General features: G+C 34.1%; 1 protein-coding gene across 5 annotated transcripts in view; it reads left to right on the forward strand.

Annotated features, from left to right (window-relative positions):
- Positions 1-475: 475 nt before the first annotated feature.
- The window catches only part of LOC136036083 (RYamide receptor-like), a 151,490-nt gene continuing 131,508 nt past the window's right edge, over positions 476-20,457 (forward strand). For 2 of the 5 annotated variants that reach the window (XM_065718061.1, XM_065718067.1), the window contains exon 1: positions 477-629. The gene's annotated coding sequence lies outside the window, so the exon portion shown is untranslated. Of the gene's footprint in view, positions 630-19,117; positions 19,246-20,457 lie in introns of all 5 variants that reach the window. The other 3 variants (XM_065718063.1, XM_065718068.1, XM_065718066.1) reach the window with 3 other exon arrangements.

Consider the following 20,457-nt stretch of genomic DNA (forward strand, 5'->3'; position numbering starts at 1 on the left):
AGGTTTATCTTAGTTTTGACAAGATTTTGGAAGAAGCTAAGCAGCTGATTGGGGTGGTAGGGGGGGGGGGGCAATAGAGGTCTGGGCGGGGCAGTTGCCCCCCTCCTGCCCCATACCTAATTAAGTTCCTGGGAGGGAGGACACACTTTCAAAAACGCAAGAGATAGGTTAATTATGCCGAGAATACAGGGCATTGTTTAGCAAATCGTAAAAACGATTTTTCCCGAGGGGAGGGTAGCATGGGCCTGCCACTTCTTCCTTCCCTGCCAACTAAAATAAACAAAAACTTCCTTTGATTATTGTAATACTTTTATTTTGATTATCCTTTATTGCGTATTGACTAGAAAAAAAAGTAAACTGAGCATTGCTGGAGGCAGTGACTTGAGAAAAAAGATAAGAGATTTTAGAAAATCCATAGGAATTAAAAATCGGCATTAAATTGGAGCAGATCTCTTATCTATGCTTTATAGCTCGTGTTATTCAAATCGAACAATAATTAGTTTTAGTTTTATCCTACAACATTAAATAATTGTTTGGTTGCACTGTTTTGTTCGTTTTAAAGGATAAAGAGTTCAACGTTTTTCAAGTAATTTGTCATTTTGATAGTCACTTAAGAATGTTTGACAGAGGTATGTGATCAATCTTCTCTATGTTTGCTTAACGAGTCTTAACGAAGATCAATTTTTTAATCAGTAAAATAATTTGTTTACGCAATGATTATATACTATTTTGTATGATAAATGTTAATAGTTTATTTTTACCCGTCTTACCGACTTGTAGAAAATAGTGGAGCAGCAAATAAAGAAAGTAAAAGAAATATTCAACAAAAAAAAAAACAAAAGGCAAATCAATAAAAAAAAGAAAGAAACAAAACTAGCGAAAAAAGTGGCAAAAACAGGTATTTTTAGATAAAGAAAACATATACAGTAGTAGAAATCAGCAACGAGTCGTTAGCCAATAGTAGAGGTTGGACCTTATAATTAAAGAGAAAAGCATGGTAAAAAAAGACCAATACGGTTTTTCTAAAACTTGTCGATTATGCTTCCAACGATTTGTAACTATTTTTAATGGACTGGAAAAGATGAGTTTGAAATATGTAAGAGATAATATTAAATCCTAGGCACTTTAAGTACGAAACAGGGGAAAGACAATAGTCATCCAATGTAAGAGAGACAGTACGAGCACTAGTTATTATACAGGTACTTATTTTAGCATCTATTTGTAATAATGTATTATATTACTTTATATAATTATATATGTTATACATATCTATATATATATATATATATATATATATATATATATATATATATATATATATGTATATATATGTATATATATATATATATATATATATATATATATATATATATATATATATATATATATATATATATATATATATATATATTATATATATATACATGTACAATATCTGAGTGGTCAGCGCGCTAGACTTGAGACCCTTTGTTCGTGTGGACAGGGTTTTGAGTCCTGGTGTCAATGGTTATTTGGTTTTAGCAGGGTCAGTAGCGTGCCTCTGTAAGCTAAACTAGAGTTGACCTAGCTTTGAATGGGTACCTGGAGAAATCTGGGGAAGGTAAACAGGAAGGGTCTGCGAAAGCAAAGGATGACTAGCCCCCAACTTGAACTTCCTTGGCAAAACCCATGAAATGGAGATCTGCACGGCCATAGGGATTGTAAAATCCAGTGCCGTATCTTTGTCCTTTTTTACCACTATGCAATGTATATAAATCTATTTGTCCAATTTCATATATGCTATAGAAACATTTTGAGCTTCATTCTGTTTTGAAAATAAATAAGTTTTTAAACTCTTATATCTGTAAATAAAAAATATTCTATCTTTTGTTTAATTTTAGATGACATGATGTCAAATTTTCACAATGACACAAAAAATTTTAAGAATCCGATCCGAGTGTAATAGTAGTATTTGCACTATATCATTGCACATTAATAGGCATGCGATTGATACAATTTATAAATTACATAAGCAAGCTCGGATTTCAGATCAGAGAGTTATGTAATATGAAAATAAGGATTGAACAGCAACGAACCATGCTAATTTCACTAAAAGCTATAAAGGTTAATTGGCCCTGCTATTTCAGTATTTATTGGGTTTTTGAAATTATTTAGTTTATCTGTTTTTTTTATATTTAACAAGGGAGTCATAGATTTTATCCAAGGATTCCCAGAGGGGCCAAGGCCTCCCTATAAATCGGGGACTACATAGTAATTATATGGAAACCAAAGAGAAGAGAGCAGAATAGGGAAAAACCATGGACGAAATGCATGTTGACTTATGGTTGACTGCCTGTCAATCTGTTGTGAGCCCCTATAGAGGTAATATGAGTTGCAATTTGTGACTGAAAGACTTTTTTTCCACCACCCCCCCCCCCCAAAAAAAAAACGAAAATTCTCTGTGATTTGGTTTGAGGAAGGACAATTCATTTCCTTACAGTAATGAATGGTAAGTAAATAACGATCAATAACGGAAGCATAAGAACCTAAATATTGATTAAATCAAAGAATCAGATTTTTAATCCAAAGATCTGTTTGTCCTTTCCTGAAAGTTACTTTTAATTCAGAAAAGTTCTGGGGTTACTCAAATGGGCAATATAAATTAAAAACTTCGATCGAAGCGAGAAGCAAATTTTGAGCTTCTAATAAGTGCTACTTCAAACTTATTTTCGGCCTTAGGTTGAATTGAGTCGAACAGGGCTTGAGTTAGACAAGGGCTATCGTTAAACGGGGTTCAATCAAACAAGGGTTTATTTGAACGAAGGTTCAGTTAAATGTTTTTGAGCTGTAAGGGGGTTCAGCTGAATAAGGGTTTAATTTAAGTGGGGTTGAGTCACTCTTGGGTTAAGTTCCACAAGGATTCAATTAAACGGGGGCTCAGTTGCAAGAGTGGTCAGTTGTGCGAGGGTTCAGTTAAATGGAATTAAGTTGCACGTGGGTTGAGTTGCACGGAAGTCTAGTTAAACAAGGGTTCATTTAATTAGGTTTCAGTTGCACGAGGGTTCATCTACACGAGGGTTCAGTCGCATGGGGTTCAGTTACATGGGGGTTCAGTTGCACCTGGGGTAAGAGAACCATAGTTTATTTACATAGGTCAGTTTTGTTACACGCGGTTTAGTTACACGGGGCTCAGTTACAAGCACACCAAATATATATATATATATATATATATATATATATATATATATATATATATATATATATATATATATATATATATATATATGTACAGAGCTGGAGAAATGAGCTTCATGCCGGTCTGTTACTGTCACACCGGTATTGCTTGAATGAATGAAGGCTATGATTTGATGGCATAAATATTTCTTGAAATACTTCTGATATGCAGTTTGGCTTTAAAGCAGGCAGAAGTAGAGACCATGTACACGGTCTCCTTTCAAACCTGTTGATTGATTACTACGAAATGGGTTAAAAGCTAATTTTGTCCGCGCATGATGTTAAGAGAGCTTAGAGAGAGAGAGCTACTCTGCTTGGCCCGAAAAATACTTAATGTTTTTTAAAGATGGGATTTTTTACAGCCGCTGCCGTACAAGTAGAGGTAAATAGGATGGTATTGCGACGTACACGTTGAGCGGCAAAATAATAAATCTGTTTATTTAACGCCTACGGTGGCATTTGAAGCTAACCCCCCAGTGCCCTCTGATGGAAAAATAGGTAGTTCATAAAATACAGAATTGTATCCTTCCCCAATGAGATGAATAACCCGATGTTTAGTTTCTTAGATATTGATTGTAGCATTTCACAGTCGATGTCATAAAGAAATTGATATTGCAGATTGTCTTTGAACAAGAATACACAATATTGTCATTCAGCATCAATCAATGCTTTTTTCCAACGCTGTTTGATTTTTAGTTATTTACTTATTTATTTAACAAATGCAAAATAAACACATGGAAACAGAAATAGAGCTAAGATAGAGCTAATCTTAAAGTGAAAGCAACGATACTTGTTATTAAATGAATTTAATCAAATATTATATAAATAAATAATAAACACACAACTAGCAAGATAAGAAAAATAACGAAGAATGAAAAAAAACTGCAGAAGGAGAAGGGCAAAGGAGGCTATTACGGTGTGGTAAAACATCAATGCCATCAAACATTTAAAAAAAAGGTAGGATTATCTTGTCATAGCAGGTAAAAAAAAAAAATTTTATTAATTTTTTCTTTGAAAGATAAAGGTTGCCTGCGCGCTACTAGCGCGTTACTGAAAACATAAAACCAAAACAAAGAAACAGGAGTAGAAACAGGAAAATCCTTTGTGGCCTGCAGAAAATAAAAGAATGATTCATAAGGATCTCACTATTATTTTACCGGCCAGAAGTCAATAAAGTTTTAGGACAGGGGTTTAGCTCTCTACAGGTATGAGAAGAGCACAGAAGGGGTTCTGGCTGCTCGCCAATCACTTTTTCTATAAAGGGCCCTAGAAACTTACGTTTCCAACCAATCAGGCTCTCCGCGCAGTCTCAACCATCCCTTAAGTACGAAGGAACCAGAAAATAAAAAACGGATTCCAAGCATATGACTCTTTGCTAAATCTTTGTATCTGTTTGTTTGTATTGACATTTTTTAATTGATAAAAAAGAAAATTGCCAGATCTTTTTTTCTCCTTAAAAATCAAGCCTTTGGCTTTTTATTTATCTTTTGGACAAAATATTGCAGCAAGTTTTATTAACACTTGTACTGTAGAAGATTATCCTAATAAATATATTTTCGAAATAAATAGACTGAAAATCTGCAATATTTTTGGCCTTCTATAGGCTGAAGCCATCTTCACCCCCATCATGAAACAGCCTTGAATATAGATGAATATTGATCCAGTATTTCATTATCAGAATCTTACCGTGTTAAATTTTGTTTTAGCTGCTCGTTTGAATAAATAAATGAATTATAAGCTCATTTATTAAAACAGTTTTGATTTGTTGCTTAAAAAGTAAAAATAAGACGTCCAGAATCAATGTAATCGGATTTTATTCGGGTTGAAACGAATGTTTCGGGTTTCCAATTTTTGTCCTTGATAAGCTACCTTTGGTTCCCCCAAGTCAAAACTAAAAATTTACTTGATCTGTCCCCTCAATTTTTCCTCAATTTTTCCGCTTCAGCCGGGTCCCATAAACCGTTAGTTTATACCCTTAACCATACCTGAGGTATTGTCGATATATCCTTTTGGCAACTTGGACATACATAGTGTCTTTTGATTTAGTTCGACATCCCCTTCAGCATTCCCGGAAAGTTCCAATTTAATACCCTGAACTGTTCCTGAGATATTGCAGATATGTCCTATTGACAACCTGGATGCACATTTCGTCTCTTGGTTAGTTCAACATCCCCAACAACATGCCCTGAAAGGTTCAACGTAAAACTCTTAGCTCTTCGTCAGACTTTGCACACATGCTGTTTTGACAGCCTAGATACACATAGTGTCTTTTCATTTAGTTTTACTTCTACCTCAACTTTCCTTGAAAGTTTGAAAATAATACTCTAACTGGTTTCTTAGATATTGCTTATGTGGCGTTTTGATGTCAACTTCGAGTCTTTAGATTTAGTTCAGTATCCCCTCCAACATTCCCCGCTAATTCCAACTTAATACCCTTAGCCGTTCCAGGTATAATACAGATATGCCCTTTTGACAACCTGGATACAAGAAGTAACATTTGATTTTGTTTAGCAACCCCTTTGACATTCTCTTGAAGTTTCAACTTATTGATCTTAGCCGTTACTTAGATATTGATGTAACTTTTGCTGTAGTTCCACATTCTCTGAAAGTTTCAATTTAGCCGTTCTTGAGACATTGCAGATAACCCCTTTTGACAACCAGGATGAACACTGTTCCCGCTAATATTAGTTTAATATGTCCTGAAAGTCTCAATTTAATACCATTGGCTGTTTCTGAGATATTGCAGATAAGCCACTTTTAGAACATGGATGCATTTACTGTCTTTTGGTTTAGCTAAAGATTCCTCTCTACATGCCCTGTAAGTTGCAACTCAATACCCTTAACTATTCCTGATATATTGCAAATATGCTCTTTTGGTAACATTGATGCACATTGTGTCTCTTGATTTTCTCCGACACCCCCCTCAACATTCCCTGAAAGTTTCACTTTAATACCTTTAGCCTTTTTTTAGACATAGGATCAAACATGCCTCCTTTCCCCGGTAATCAAACATGTTTGTAAACAATGGACCTTTTGACTATACTGAACAAAATGTGGATCTCAAAAATTTCGATCGTATTTCTCTAGGGATGTAGGGCGTGAGTTCTGATTTTGTTAGGCCACTGAAAAGGCTTGGGAGCGGGATTTTTTTTCCTCTATTATCTTTTGATTTTTAAAAAGGAGGCTAGAATTTCCAATCGAATGAGCCCCCTCTGAAGTTTCTACGTCAACTTCATTCATACAAAGTAGCCTGGTGAATAAAAAGTAATACATTGGAGTGATCTGCTTTTTACTTAGGCAGCGCTATTGCACTACCTATGATTGGAATATCGGTTATATTTGTTTGAATTTAAGTCAAACCGTAAGGGATCCAAGGGAAGGCAACCAAACACACTGCGGTGACTGTGGGTATACGGCTAGATAAAACTTTGCTAAACAGCTTTCGGTGTCGAGAATAGACAGCAAATTGCAGGATAAAAACAACTTTTAAGATTGGATAAAACTAACTTAGCAGCTTATTTAAATAACTAGAAATGAAATATTAAATAAAATGTCAGAAATAAAATATCTAAACAATAAAAAAAAATTAATCGTAGCAAAACATTATCAGAGAAAAAACCATATTTAAGAGAAATAAAATAATATTGAATAATCTGTTAAGTGTTTGTCAATAGCACTTAAAATCTTTTAGTACCAATCTAAATATTGAATCTAGCTAAATATCAACGATTTTTCTTAATGCTCATCGATTGTTAGGAGTGCTGTTTGTTTACGTGCTAGTTATCACCCCAACTGTCAATCCTTTCCATCGACACTCTTTAATGGAAGAAATACCCCCCATAAGTGAAAAAAATAAAATAAAATCTGACGAAGTATACAATGGCTGAAAGCTAATCTGCCTTTTAATCAGAAAGACCGAATTCAATTTTTTAGGAGGAAAGCATGCGGAAATATTTCCAGTATGTTTTTTTGTGTTTTTGTTCTTTTAACAGTCTGTTACTAGAAAACTTAGCATGCGCACTTTAAATATTTCATGACTGCGAATTTGAAAATCTAAAGAAATTTTACACTGGGGGGGGGGTAACAGAATTCATATACAAACTTATTTTTATTTGTCTATCTTTCTCTTCACCAGCTCAATTTTACATGTGGGGATGCTCCGGGGGGAATTTTTCGCGGGAAATTTTCAGCAGGCTTGGATTTACGGGAAAAAAAATTCCGGGAAAGGGGGATCTCCGGAACGAACTGAAAAATTATTAGAAAATAAACTTTTTTTCAAAGGAAAGCATGAGATAAGTTTATTTCTCCCCACTTACAACTTACAAATTACAAGAGGGCTAAAGAAAAAAAATATAGAGAAAAATCAACTTCTAAACAAGGAAAAAAAGGTAAAAGGTAAGGTAAAGGATACGGCATTAGACTTTACAGTCCGTACCGGCGGTGCTGATCTCCGTTTCTTGGCCCTTCAGCCAGGAAGTGCAAACAAGGAAAGTAAATAATACAAGATTAACCCAAACAGCACTCGTAAATAATGTTAAATGGCAGAAAAATATTTTGAACTTCTGTAAAACGCATCGCACTCTAATGAATCTACTACATCTAAAGGGTCAGGAACACAGTATCTTTGCAATATGAAACTATTACTTTAATGCAGCGGACATCTTAATAAAAACTTCAGATAACGATAAAACGAGATTAACTGCTTAACAGATTAACAGAGTAACTTCAGATCAGATTAACTGCTAAGTTTTAGACAGCAAATCCCAAAGCGGTGAAATATACAGCACGTGAGGCAGAGCTTGGGCACTATATAGTTTAGCAAGTACACGCATACTGTAATTAAATAAACAAAACAATTTTTTCAACTGAAATTAAGGAGCAACATTAAAACTTAAAACGAACAGAAATTATTCTCAAAATTATTCCCTAAGGGAATTATCATATTTGTCAGGACAATTCCCAAAACACATCTAATCAGAATTTTGAGATGTAGTTGAAAGTTCTGGGAATTATGTCTTTGACATGCCCCATATCTTCTTAAGATCAGAACATAATTTGCATTTTACTGAAAACAAAACACATTTAAAATGTTTTCATTTTGTTTTTAATTGTTTAAAACGTATTTACTAGACATAAGAAGGGGGAATGCCTTCTCCTTCTACTGTAATTACAGCACAAGTGTCTGCTGTCCTTTTTAAGAGTAGCAAGAGATTGGACGACAAGCAGCCCTTCTCTTAAGCCCATTGATTTTCTAAACGCCGCCAGTCGAAATTTTTAGACAGTCATTTTGTTCAGAATAGTAGAATGGCCCAACAACTATGTCTTTAGGAATATTAGGCCTTTCAACCCCCCACAGTTACGGAATTGGCCCATTATGCTTCAAAACTAAATGCTGATTTAAAATATATCCAAAGGTATTGTGTTTACGGTTACCAATAAGACACCTCAGCAATACATCGAGAACGATTGAAGGCATTAAGTTGAAACTTTTGCGGATACTACTATTACTACTTCTGCTCTTATGATTTAAATAAATAAAAAGAGTGTAAGTGTATCCAGGTTGTCAAAGAGCATAGATAGAATCTTTTGTGAATGATATTAAGTTTTATTTTTCCGGCCAACTTCAGAAGCCATAAAATTAAATTGAAAATTACAATGTTTTTGTCAGGATTAAAAATTATTGAAAAGGTATTTCCAACATCTAAATAGCGACCCGGACTATGAATTCATTCTTATAGAAAAAGCAAAAAAGATATAATTTTTTTTTCATGAAAAAGACTATGTCAATAACAAACGAACGAAAATTAATGTCAAAAACTTATTCCCCAAATCAAGTTATTCAAATAAAAGTAGACCTCCATCAAGCCAAAAATGACCAAAAATATGGTCTTTCAAGCGTAAAACTATCACAAATCTATATCAATAAATTAATGAAACTCAAAACGAACATGAATTACAATAAATAGCTAATTCAAACTCAAAAGGAGCAAAATTAGAATGAGCAGGGCTGATAACCACTGACCTTCTCAAGACTAGAATACAATTTGCACTTTACTGGAAAAAAAAAAACATTTCAAATGCCTTTCTTGCGTTTCACCTTTCTTGATTTCATAAATAAAACATTATCAAAACTCTAAGGAACAAGTGTCAGTATATGTCAATTAAACTGACAATCCACGGTCATTTGTATGTTTTTTTTTTTTTTTTCAGTAAAGCACAAAATCTGTTCTGGTCTTGAGAAGGCCAGGGGTTATCAGCCCTATTCATGTTAATTTTGCTCGTTTTTAGTTTGACACGGCTATCTATTTTAATTTCTATTTGTTTTGGGTTTCATTTATTTATTGATATTGATTTGTGGTAGTTTTACACTTAGAATTATTTAACTTAATTTTTGCTCATTCTTGGCTTAATTGAGCTTTTTACTTTTCTTTGAAAATTTCTCCTTTAGAAAGAGTTCTTAAATCATTTTTTCTCAAAAGCCATTTTACTAGAAAGAAATCTGTGAGAAAGGAAAACAGGAAAGATAAACTTAGATAGAGAATTATACGCAGAATACAAAGCAAAGACTGTAAAATAAACTAATTTGAATACCCTTTATCTACTTGTCTGGACGTCCTTTGCCTGCTAGCTGTTTGGCCCGAGATAGATGGCCAAATACTATCAATCTCTCATTTGTCGTTTGTTTGACGTCAACTCTTCTTCATAATTCCTGCAAATTTTATTCTACTTTGAGGAAACAACCCATATTACGAAACACAGCCAGGAAGAGACTATTCAGCCAAAAATGGTGCACCAAACCAAAATGAACCTCACCAAACCTCACCAAACTGAACCTGACCAAACCACCTGAACCAAAATGAAGAATTGTGCAATAGTTAGAGTCAAGTGCAGTGCTTTATCGTTTACTTAGCCATGATTACCTCGTGGGGTATCACTCCCCAAGGTCCCTCTTCGCCCCCATTTGAAGTTGTAGCTCTGGCTATTTAAGTTGGTGAAAGATCCACTTCAATGCCATGCCTTCCCCTTCCTTGACATACATGTTTGTATAGAGAAGCTAGGTCTCGAAGCACAAACCCCTTCATCCCCCCCAAAAAAAAGAGAAAATGTCTTTTTTCCACATCATTTAAATTTCTTAAAATGTCACTGACTACAAGTCACTTGTTTCCATATTCTTTTTAATTGACTTCCCAAATGAACTGTTGCCCATATGCCGGCCCCAAGAGTTCTCTCTTATGAGAAGAATCTGTCCTAAATATGTTTCCGAGAAAAGGTGCTTCCCAAACTAAACAGCCTTGACTCCGAAGATGTTGTTGTATGCCCTTTTTCTAGTATCTTCAGTCGGTTATGTTTAGAGGGCAGGGTATCTTGCATCGCCAAAAGTGCTACCCAACGGCCATTCCAAGCTTTGTGTTGAAGCTGCTGAAAATTATATCCCCTGATGCAAAACTAACATAAAGATCAAAAGTAATTGAATCATATTTTGGAAAGAAATTTATCTCGCAATATGGGGCTTAAAGCTCTAAAATACGTTTTCAGTTTCATCAGTTCATGCCAAAACAGAATTTAATAGGCCAACACGTTTGCTATATTAAATGGTCTTATACTAAGCCGTAACAAGTACACAAGGGCGTATCCTAGATTTTGTCTGGATTAAATAAAAAAAACAAGTTTTTTCAACTGAAAGTAAGGAGCGACATTAAAACTTAAAACGAACACAAGTTACTTCGTATATGAAAAGGGCTGCTTCCTCATCAACGCCCCGCTCTTTACGCTAAAGTTTGACTCTTTCTCTCAACTCTTCTTTTTAAACAGTAAAAAACTTTAGCGTAAAGAGCGGGGTGTTGATGAGGAAGCAACCCCTTTCACATACGAAGTAATTTCTGTTCGTTTTAAGTTTTAATGTCGCTCCTTACTTCAAGTTGAAAAAACTTGTTTTTTTTATTTACTTTCTGAATATTTTTGAATCAATGCATGTTTTGATTTTGGCTCTCCGCAGAGGAATAATTAAAACGAAATTTGCATTTTTTTTTTTTTTTGGCTAAATGGCTTTCTCATAAATTTGATCGAATGATTTTGAGAAAAAAAGAGCGGGGGAGGAAGCCTAGTTGCCCTCCAATTTTTGGTTAATTAAAAACGCAAATAGAAGTTTTAATTTTTTACGAATCTTTTTATTAGTAAAAGATATACGTAACCTATAAATTAGCTTACGTAAAGAATTTTTTATTCTCATGTTTTTATTACACATATGAGAGGGTTCGCCCCCTCGTCAGTACCTCTCTCTTTACACTAAATCTTAAATTTTGTCCCAATTCATTAAGAATGACCCCTGAATCACAAAAGCCGTAGAATAAATAGTTGACATTACTAAAAATACTTTAGCGTAAAGAGCGAGGTATTAGGAGGAGGTGAGCCCCTCATATGGGTAATAATTTCTGTTCGTTTTAAGTTTTAATGCTGCTCCTTACTTCTAGCAGAAAAAAAAAACTTTTTCATATTTATTTTTTCATTGTTTTTTTTTAAAGAATGCTAGTAAATCCTGCACTCCCTTCATGGAAATTTTGTTCCCCCATGACAAATTCCTCGATGGAAAGTTCCCCCAGTATATCCCCCTCTTCTCAAACCCTCCCCCCAACCAGAAAATCCTCCTGAAAACGCCTGTACACTTCCCAATAACCATTACTATATGTATCACTGGTCAAAGTTTGTAACTTGTAGCCCCTCCCACGGGGACTGTGGAGGAGTAAGTCGTCTCCAAAGACATAGTTATAAGGTTTTTCGACTATGCTTAATAAAATGGCTATCTCAGAATTTTGATCCGTTGACTTTGGGAAAATAATTGGCGTGGGAGGGGGCCTAGGTACCCTCCAGTTGTTTTGGTCTCTTAAACAGGGCACTAGAACTTTCCATTTCCGTTAGAATGAGCCCTCTCACAACATTCTAGGACAACTGGGTCGATACGATCACCCCTGGGGAAAAAAACAAAAAACAAACAAATAAACCCGCATCCGTGATCTGCCTTCTGGCAAAAAATACAAAATTCCACATTTTTGTAGATATGAGCTGAAACTTTTACAGTAGGGCTCTCTGATACGCTGAATCTGATCGTGTAATTTTCGTTAAGATTCTATGACTTTTAGGGGGTGTTTCCCCCTATTTTCTAAAATAACGCAAATTTTCTCAGGCTTGTAGCTTTTGAAGCGTAAGACTAAACTTGATGACACTTATATATTTAAAATTAGCATTAAAATGCGATTCTTTTGATGTAGCTATTGGTACCAAAATTCCATTTTTTGGAGTTTTGGTTTCTATTGAGCCGGGTCGCTCCTTACTACAGTTCGTTACCACGAACTGTTTGATGAGGATTAAAAAATGTTATAACATACGTCAAAAATTAGTTTATATATATTTTTTTTACTTTTCTACGAGTCAGACAAAAAATTTGGGGGAGGAGGCTCAGTCTAAGGTACCCCTCTCGATGGATACGGCTGTAACAAGTACCGCTTGAATGGAATCTTTTCAAAAAGTTCGTGGTAACGAACTGTAGTAAGAAGAAACCCAGCTCAATAGTAACCGAAACTCTTAAAAAGGGATACATCAAAAGAATCGGATTTTTATGCTGATTTCAAATATACAATCATATAATCATCGTTTCATCAAGTTTAATTTTATCCACCAAAAGTTACTAGCCTGAGAATATTTGCCTTATTTTCGAAAAAAGGGGGCAAAACTCCCTAAAAGTCATAGAATCTTAATGAGAATCACACCATCAGATTCAGCGTATAAGAGAGCTGTATTGTGGAGTTTCAAGTTCCTATTTGCAAAAACGTAGAATTTTGTATTTTTTGCCAGAAGAAAGATTATGGATGCGTCTTTATTTGTTTATTTGTTTTTTTGTTGTTTTTTTTTTTTCATTGGTGATCGTATCGACTCAGTGGTCCTAGAATGTCTCGAGAGGGCTCATTTTAACGGAAACTAAAAGCTCTAGTGCCCTTTTTAAGCGACAAAAATTTGAAGGTAACTAGGCCCCCTCCCACGCTCATTTTTTCCCGAAGTCACCGAATCAAGTTTTTGAGATAGCCATTTAGTTCAGCATAGTCGAAGAACATCAATCCCCTACAGTCCCCGGGGGATAGGCTGCAAGTTATGAACTTTGCCCATTGTCAAACAGTTCGTGGTAACGAACTGTAGATAAGGAGTGACCCGGCTCAATAGTAAATAAAACTCTAAAAATCAGAATTTGATGCTAAAAGATACATCAAAAGAATTGGATTTCCATGCTGATTTTAAATATATAAGCTTCATCAAATTTAGTCTTTGTCATCAAAAGTTACGAGCCTGAGAAAATTTACCTTATTTTGGAAAATAGGGGGAAACACTCCCTAAAAGCTATAGAATCTTAACGAAAATCACACCATCGCATTCAACGTATCAGAGAACCTTATAGCTAAAATTTCAAGCTCCTATCTACAAACATGAGGAATATCGTATTTTTTGCCAGAAGACAGATCACGGGTGCGTGTTTATCTGTTTTTTTTCTTTTCCCCAGAGGTCATCGTATCGACCAATTGAGGGGGCTATGTGGAAGGATCATTCCTTGGACGAATATGTCAAGGGGGAAGAGAAGTTCGATGAAAAGGGCGCAGGACTTTCTAGCATTACTATAAAAAAAAACAATGGAAAAATAAACATGAAAAAGTTTTTTCAATTGTAAGTAAGGAGTAGTATTGAAACTTAAACGAACAGAGATTATTAAGCATATGAGGGGTTCTAAAAATACGTTAGCATTAAGAGCGAGGTATTTAGGAGGAGATAAATACCTCGCTCTTCATGCTAAAGTATTTTTAGTAATTTCAACTATATATTCTACGGCCTTTCTGATTCAGGGGTCATTCTTAAAGAATTGGGACGAAACTTAAGATTTAGTGTAAAGAGCGAGGTATTAACGAGGGTACAAACCCCCTCATATACATAATAAAAATATAAGAATATAAAAGTTTGATACGTAAATTAAATCTTAAGTTGCGTATATTTTTTACTAATTAAAACATTCTTTAAAAATTAAAAGTTCTAGTTGTCTTTTTAAGTAACCGAAAAATTGGAGGGCAACTACGCCTCCTTCCCCACCCCTTATTTCTCCAAATCGTCTGATCAAGACTAGGAGAAAGCCAGTTAGCCAAAAAAAAATTAATATGCAAATTTCATTTTAGTAATTTATGTGCAGAGAGCCAAAATCAAACATGTAAAGAGCGAGGTATTTACAAGGGGGCAAACCCCCTGTAATACGTAATAAAAATATACGAATAAAGAAGTTCGAAACTGGAGTTTTTTGTGAGTAACTTCTATTTATTACTAATAAAAACGTTCGTAAACAGAGTTAAAAGTTCTACTGCCTTTTCAAGTAACCGAAAAAATTGGAGGGCAACTGGGCCCCTTCCTCCACCCCTTTTTTGTCAAAATCGTAAGATTAAAACTCCGAGAAATCCATTTAGCCAAAAAAGCAAAATTAATATGCAAATTCCGCTTTAATTATTCATGTACGGTGAACCAAAATCAAAACCTGCATTAATTGAAAAACGTTCAGAAATTAAATAAAAAAAAACAAGTTTTTTCAACTGAAAGTAAGGAGCAACATTAAAACTTAAAGCGAACAGAAATTTATACGTATTCGAGGGGGTTCATTCCCTCCTCAATACCTCGCTTTTTACGCTAAAGTATTTTTAGTAATTTCAAAAGAGCTATTTATTCTAATTGAACGGCCTTTGTGATTGAGGGGTCATTTCTAAAGAATCGAAATAAAATTTGAACTTTAGTGTAAAGAGCGAGGTATGGACGAGGGGACGAACCCCCTCATATATGTAGTAAAAATATACGAATATAGAAGTTCGTTACGTAAGTTAATTTGTAGGTTATACATATTTATTACTGATAAAAACGTTCGTAAATAAATTTAAAAGTTCTTTTTAAGAAGTAAAAAATTGGAGGGACACTCGGCCCCCTACCCCACCCCTTTTTTCTCAAAATCGTCCGACCAAAACTTTGAGAAAGTCATTTAGCCAAAAAAGTAAAAATTTTAGTTTTATTCATGTGCGGTGAGCCAAAATCAAAACCTGCTTTAATTCAGAACGTTCAGGAATTAAATTAATAAACCGAGTTTTTTTCCTCCTCAACGCTCTTTACGCTAAAGTTTGACTCTTTCTCACAACTCTACTTTTTAAAACAATAAAAAAATTTAGGTTAAAGTCATTTAGCCAAAAAAGTAAAATTAATATGCAAATTTCGTTTTAATTATTCATGTGCGGTGAGCCAAAATCAAAACCTGCTTTAATTCAAAATGTTCAGAAATTAAATCAATAAAACGAGTTTTTTTTAACTGAAAGTAAGGAGCGATGTTAAAACTTAAAACGAACTGAAATTATTCCGTATATGAAAGGGGGTGTTTCCTCCTCACCGATCTTTACGCTAAAGTTTGACTCTTTCTCACAACTCTACTTTTTAAAACAATAAAAAAATTAGGGTAAAGAGCGGGGCGTTGAAGAGGGCACAAACCCTTTCATATCCGGAATAATTTCTGTTTGTTTTAAGTTTTAATTTCACTCCTTACCTTCAGTTAAAAATTTTTTTTTTCATTTAATAATAGAAAAAACACCATCACAAAGGAAGTCAAAACTGTTGAAAGAAAAACCCTTAATAATGTAGAATCATGACATAGAGTACGTACTAAGGTGTACTCTATGAAGTATAATATAGAGTATATACTAGAAAATATTGATAATTAGAAGAGACAGTCAAAATTTCTTTAATAGAACAAAAAAAAATCGAACCAATTTAACGTCAAAGTTGATGTTATTGGAACATCAAAGTCGAACTTTTTCAAGACTGATAGTTTTCCCTTATGGAACAAAATGAGCTCTCTATTATTTCTTTATTATAGGTATATTCTTAGGACATAGAATTTATTAGGCTTTAGTTATCTTGTAGGCGGAATAAAAGTTTCCTTTCTATAGTTGGATAAATGCTAAAATGTTTTCGTCTTCGCTAGCGCTACTATCTAACAATCGGGCATCCCCACGTCCATAACATAAATACAGTAATTAATAACTTATTTAGTATATGTTCCTATCCCGCCCAATTAAATCACAAATAAGTCTGATCTTTTTTGCTTGTTTTATTTACTTCTGCATTTACAGGTTTGCTTTTCCCTAATAATGAACTAGTTCGTTTGTTTGTCTAAGCTCCATAACTCAGAGCACCACCTGGCGATCTTTCCATGTTTTATTACAGGTCTTATCGGCTCTTTTAGGCTAAGAGGAACGATGTTTTATAGTTTGTTTATTGTGGCTAAGTTCAATATATCACACGTTTTGCTGGTAATGGTATTTGGTCATGCTGGATTATATAATGAATTTACTACTTTCTCTAGATTTGTATCATCATTTTTGTGGCTCAGTGATAGCCATAATATTGGTAGTCGTTTTATTGTGACTAAATTCAAAAAATCAAACATTTTGCTGGTAATGGCGTTTGCTCATGCTGAATTATACAATGAATTTGCTACTTTTTTTGAATTTGTGTAAACATTTTTAGTGGCTTTGTGCAAGCCATATTGTTGGCAATCGTTTTATTGTGGCGTAATTCAATAGATGGCACATTTTGCTGGTAATGACATTTCGTCATGCTGGATTAGAGGACCTATAATGAATTTACTACTTTCTCTAAATTTGTATATTCGTTTTCAATGGCTCCGTGCTAGCCATAATATTAATAATCATTTTTCAAATTTAATGGAAAATGACATTGCCTCAGTGACCATCTTGCCAAGACCCCAATTCGAAGTTGCTAGAGATAGAAATAAAGAATTTTGAATCTGATAAGAAAGGAAAAATAGCTTTAAAAATTACTGCACATTAAATAAAAACATTAATGATAAAAAATATATAGGTGGTATTGATGACTAGGCTTTGAAAACAATTTTATGTTATAAGAAATATGAAATTTGCGACAATAACTTTACGACATTGACTTTAGCTGAGTTTTAGCTGAAGAATTCGGACATTTTTAACTGCATCTAAAGAGCCTCAGAAACTCATCTCCAAGGGTTAGGAGTCACAAAATTAGGCGATATATAATTTTGTTTTCGGGTAGGAAGGAATTGGCTCTGAAGCAGGGAGTATTCTAGGCTCATGATGAATAAAAAAGCTTCTTTGTCTTGTTAGGTTAGGAATGTATTAAAAATGGATTTTTAGTTGCACACTTTGAAATCAATAACTGCAAGGTAACAGTCATAGCATTCTCTGCCCGTTTACTCAGAAGGACAATGATAAGCAATAAAGACGATAACACAATGAGGAAGTTTTAAAGACTGTGAATTGTCGAAGAAAACTCACTGAATATTTAGGCTATGTATCTAATAGCCGTCCCCAGCAATACAAAAAGGGGAATAAAGATGAAATTAAAATTAGGATACGAGAAAACTAAATAACTAAAACTAAAACCATCAATAACAATCAATAAAAGGCAGTGGGGTCTTCGTCATACTTACAAATATATAAGATACCAGGAAGAAAATAACATATTTAGAAGGGGACTTTAACACCCAGTTTGAAATACGTTGGGGAGGATGGATAATCTCAATGAATAATAAAGTCAAACCTTAAGAGAGCCTAAATTACCAAAAACAGGAGAAGGGCTAATGGCCCAAAGCCCTCTGAAAACCAGAGTGTCATTTGCGCTTTCCTGATTTTTACTTTTTATTTTGGGCAGTTTGTTTTTATTCGGCACAATGTCAACAAAAAAGAAACAAAATCACTATAATAACCAAAATTACTGAAAAGATCTAATGGAAGTATACTGATTGTTTAATATAGAATGAAATTCATTCTTGGAAGTTAGAACAATATTGGATTTAATAGCGTTACAAAGAGACAAAACGCTTAAAATATTTTTTCAGCAAAGCACAAATGACATTATGGCCTTTAAAAGGCCAGATTTCATTTTTTCATTGGATGTGATTTGAGTTTGTTCTAAGTTTGAATTAAATGAAAAAAAAAACAATTTTTTAAAAATAAAAGTAACGAGCAACATTAGAACTTGAAACGAACAGAAATTATTTCATTTATGATGGGGGCATGTAAATTCATTATTCTTTAGTCGTTACGCTAAATTAATAAAGTTCTTTAAGAGACTTATTATTCATATTCAAATATCCTTGTGTTTGACCAGCCTCTTTTTAAGAATTGTTACAAAAAGATAAACCTTATCTGAGAGAGAGAGGTTTGATGAAGTTTTCCCCGTCATTTACCGAAAAATTTCAGGTCGTTTTAAGTTTTAACGTTGCTCCTTACTTTCATCTGATTTTTTTTTGGAATTCCTTACTGTTTCTCAAACCATTCCAGGAAGCCCCCCCCCCATTTTAATTTCCAACGGAAAATTCTTCTTCGAACCTTTCCTATTCACAGAAAATTCTCCATGCGGAAAATCCTCCCCCCATTAAAATGATTCTCAAAAATAATTCCGTGTAACAATAACAAATACTGTATGTGAAAAATGGGTAAATTACGCAGTTTACAGCTTTTTCCCAAGGGACTATGGAGGTCGTGTTATCCCCAAAGGTATAGTTAATTGACCTTAAACATTGTTAAATAAGATGGCTTTCTGAAAAATTTAATTGATATCTGAGGAAAAAAGGACATGGGAAGGGGTATAGCTACTCACCCCCTCCAATCTTTTTGTTCACTTAAAATAGGTCATTCGAATTTATTATTTTTGTTCAAATGAGCCCTCTTCTAATCTTTTAGGACCATTGGTTTGATACGATCATACGTCGGAAAAAGAACAAACAAACAAATAAGCACGCTTTGGTGATCTTTCTTCTGTGTAAAAAAATATAACATTCTATATTTTGTAGGTAGGCGATGGAAACCTCTACGTTAGGGTTCTCTGATACGCTGAATCTGATGGTGTGATTCTCACTAAGACTGCTTTAAGTTTTCGGTGTGTTCTTCCCATCTTCGAAAATAAGGCCAATTTTCTCAGGTTTGTAGCTTTTGATGGATAACATTAAACTTACTGTCTTCTTATTTTTAGAATCAGCATAAAAAGCCTAAAAAAGCATACAGTATAAAAAGATGTATCAATTGCTATCAGAATTTGTTACTTTTGGGCTGAGTCACTATTTTATGACAGTTCATTACCATAATTGTTTGATTGTTATTTTACTTTGTTTCTGCTTGTCTTTCGTTTATTCTTGCTCATTTCTTTTCTTTAAAAACCTTCGTTTTGAAGTAGCTTTTTCTTAACTTAATTTTGATCCATTTTCAAATAACATTATTTTTTCTTGGTTAATAAGATGGATATTTGTGAAGTTTTTATGTTTTTCTGGTTCACTATTAAGATTTTGGCTTGCTATTTATATTTTGGATAACAATTTGCACCAAAGTTTAATAATAGTTATGGTATAGAGCTGTTGATGGAGAGATAGGGACAAAGGGAATGAAAATATAAATAACTTGTGGCCTTTTATATGGCAGCACTCCATCACGTAACAACCTTGAATGTGGACGAAAATTAATTACGAAAATTAGTTTGACATTCCTCTCAAATATTCCCTGGAACTTCCAGCTTACTACCCTTAATTATTTCTGACGTATTGCAGATATAACCTTTTGATAGCCTGGAAGCATATATTGTCTTTAGGTGTATTTGAACATCCTCCTCAATATTCCTTTAAACTTTAAACATGATAGCCTTAGCCATTCCACAGAAACGGCTGGTACACCTTTTTGACAACCTGGATGCAACGAGTGTCTTTTGATTCAGTTTAACAACCACCTCAATATTCTCTGAAAGTTTCAAGTTGATATCATTAGTCGTAACTAAGATATTGCAGTTACGCCCTGTTAACAACCTGGATGCATAAAATGTCTTTGGATTTCGTAAAACATGACCCTCAAAATTCTCTTGAAGTTTCAACTCGACTCCCATATCTATTTCCGAGATATTTCAGATCTTTCCTTTTGACAACCTAAATGCACATAGTACCATCGGATTTAGTTTGACATCCCCTTCAACATGTCCATAAAGTTTCTACTTAATGAATAAATTATCTTTAGAATGTTGATTAATTTTTTAGTAGGATTGGGGGAGGTTAGGAGGATTCAGAGAGTTTTTTTTTCCGAGGAAGTGTATTAGTATATTAGTAGTTGAAGTATCCCTTTTTTGGGTCATTTCAAACACACTAATATGCGT

The sequence above is a fragment of the Artemia franciscana genome, chromosome 15 (genome assembly GCF_032884065.1).
Source record: "Artemia franciscana chromosome 15, ASM3288406v1, whole genome shotgun sequence".
NCBI lineage: Eukaryota > Metazoa > Arthropoda > Branchiopoda > Anostraca > Artemiidae > Artemia > Artemia franciscana.